Source organism: Lepidothrix coronata, unplaced genomic scaffold, assembly GCF_001604755.1.
Source record: "Lepidothrix coronata isolate B3197 unplaced genomic scaffold, Lepidothrix_coronata-1.0 Scaffold155, whole genome shotgun sequence".
In the NCBI taxonomy this organism is placed as follows: domain Eukaryota; kingdom Metazoa; phylum Chordata; class Aves; order Passeriformes; family Pipridae; genus Lepidothrix; species Lepidothrix coronata.
The window spans coordinates 765,876-769,147 of NW_016690335.1; positions in this window are offsets into that span (position 1 = coordinate 765,876).

The window sequence follows — 3,272 nt, forward strand, 5'->3', positions numbered from 1 at the left end:
CTCCCATACTACTGAGCTTTGAAGGAAAAGTTCAAGTCTAAGGAAGGCTATGAGAAATATCTTTATGCTTTCTAATTATGAGACAGTCCTCCTGGTACGCAGTACCTTTAAAATCCCTCTACACACTGACAGTCTTGTGAGTTGAGGAAGAAAACTTCACTTGGATCTGATATTTCTTACAAAGAAAACAAATACTTCTAAAGGAAACAGGAAAAAAATTCGGGAAATGTTACTTTGCATACAGAAAAAACCTTATGGAACATCTGTGTTATTATTAACGTGTTTTTTTTGCTTCTGTGCTATGGTAGCAAACTTGTGATGAGCTTGCTATTGTGCTGGAAATAAGAACTCCGAGCAGATTCTTACTGCAGTGCTATCTATGCAGATCATGGCAATATGAGCAGCTATAGATTTCTAATGATACTGATAGTTTTATACACTCTTAACCAGAGGTTAGGAACAGTAGTGAACTCTGAATCATCTACCAGGACTTTGACTTCAATGTGTCCATAGAGAAGATCATCAACATACTGCTGAAAATTGAGCTAGTGGCTCAAGACAAGCACCTGAGTATTTTGATGAATCTTTCCCAGAAAGTGTATGGGAATTAGGGGTTGTTGACCAATCGTGTAATACATGTCATACTGTAAGGAATGATCTTCCTCCCCTCATCCCCCTTATTCATATTTGTGTCTGTAATTCACCGAAGTTGTAGCCTGCGGGCACGAGTTAGAAGTTCGAGAATGGTTTTCATGTGTATGTGTAAATCAGCACCAAACAAAAGGAAAAAACAAAACTAAAACATTTCTGAAAGACTAGGTGTGAGCCAAATACTTAAAGTGAAGATGGAGAAAATGCACAAAATGCATTTTTTTAAATAAAAGTCGAGTAGAGGAATAAAATCACACTTTGGTGAGATCTAATCATGAAGATGGGAGCTGTGGTATGAGGCAATTTACCACAAAGAGACAGTAGGAAAGTCATATACTTTTTGACAAATAGATAATAAGCACAATTGATGTGTTCAACACATCAGTGACTGCCAACTTTTGTGTGCTTATAGACATACATATAACCATAATAAGGTTGATCTCAAATACATGTCTACAACTGCAGAAATTAGAGCAATGTTTCAGCTGTGTTTTTATGGTATGTGTGTACTGTCTCAATTTTTTCTTTTTTAAATTCTGATTTCACTATCACAGAAATACATCCATATTTGCAGAAATTTGTTTTGAATATTTTGGAATTATGTGGATTGTGCATACATAATTGTATGAAGACTGCTGCAAGTATAACAAGATCAGATGAATGAAGTTTGCTACAAACTTTTCTAACTTTCATCTCCCTAAACCAGATGTTCACTATTTGAACATTTGGAAAAAAAATGGATGTCTTTATGTCCCAATGTTTTGGGTTCTTTCTTTCCAAAGTTCATGTTTATATGTGTTTGGGAAAGAAGCCATCTTTTACATGATGATTTAGCTAAATTTCTCTGCAAATTAAAAAAAAAAAAGGGTATTTTGAGATAAACAAAAAACCTTTTGAAGGAAAATGCTTAGAATATACTCTGTGGGACAACCTATTTTGTTTTGTAAATTCAACATGGTGTTTTCAATCATTCCGTCAAAACGGAATTCTGAACATCATAGTTTTAAAACAAGCATTAAAGGTGTTTCTGAGAGTGTCTTAAGGAGAAATACTGACAATTAAAGAACAAGTCATTGAGCTTTAAAATGTGGTGTCACCAGGATGAGTTTGTTGTTGTTGTTGTTGTTGTTGAAAAATGTTGGTTTTGTTGAAATAGCAAAGCAAAAAGTTGTTTAGAGAAAAATCATCTCAAAAAGGTTAAGGAATATCTATATGTCTTTTAGGGCAACCAATACTTAGCAATATATTTGGGTTTAGGGAGAAGTGAAAATTTCAGAGATTCCGAAAGCGCTGTGCATTTTAAAGATTAATGTAAAAAAAGGCATTGAAACTTAGTGCAAAAATCCTCCTTCATAGTCATAAAACTGCACCTCAGCTACGTTATTTTGCTCTCCTTTCAGGCCTAATATTTCTGGTGTGAAACACATAGTGTATTTCATACAGATGAGATACATAATGCAAGGCTGTAAATGAGACCTATTGTGAGGCTCTGAGATGATTTTACCTAGAATCTTCTGCTTTAGTCTCCTATTACATATCCAGTAAACTCTCACAGAGTTCTTTTGAAATCCACACTGCTTCAAATGCATCAACCATAAAAATGGAGTTACCTTATATAATTCTTGGCCTAGCCTCTGATGTATTGAAAACAAAATACTTCATCTTTTCTTGGCAGAATTAGTGATTATCTAGGCAGAGACCCAAAACTGCATTTTGCTAGGGCTGGTTTTTCCTGTTTCCATTTTTAAACAATGTAAATTCAGTAGCTAGAATTATTGGAATTACTTACAAATGAACACAGAAATAATTTAATTATAGTAACAACAACAACAACAACTTATGTCAGAAAACTTAGATTAGTGTGAAAATTTCTATGAAGGTAAGAGTAATACAATGGTGAATGTGTTTGGACATAAAAACCCAACATATTTCAATTTTTAGTTAACTGGCTCCAGAGAAGTGCACAGAAATTGAAAATACCAATAGTACCGGACGTTAATGAGTGTTGAGACCTATAGACAAAAATGTAATTAGACCACTATTAGCAAACTGCAACCTCCGGTCTCGCACAATCCACCAAGTCCCCTGGAATAATTTAGATGATGCGCTAGCAATGGATATGGTAGAATAAACTAGGTTTTGGATGTGGCCCATACTCCATCTGGGACTCATTCTGCTCACACCAGGGACCTCCCAGGGTCTTAGAGGCCTATTTTTGTTTCGATTAGAGATTCCCACCTGTTGTGTTCTTATTTCGAATGAGAGCTCTTCTAAGGTGCTTTTTGTAGAGAAAGTGAGATTTCAAGAGGAAAACAACAAATGGTAGAGAAAGGAGCTTGTAAAGGATGAAAAGAGTTAACTGTAACCTTTCAAAAGTGGCCATTGTGTACTAGAATATTTAGGAGGATACAACAGAGAATAAAGATTTAAGGCCCTGAAAGAGATCCTCAGACACAACAACCACAAATCTTGGTATCCTCAGCAAGTTGTAAAGAACCTAGCCTGCCTCTTCTAGCCAAACTATTGCCAGCTGTAAATAATGCAATTACTAAACACTTTTTTTTCTACACAATGGCTTATTTCTCTGTGGAAATCCTTTTGCTTATATGAAAACCCCACCA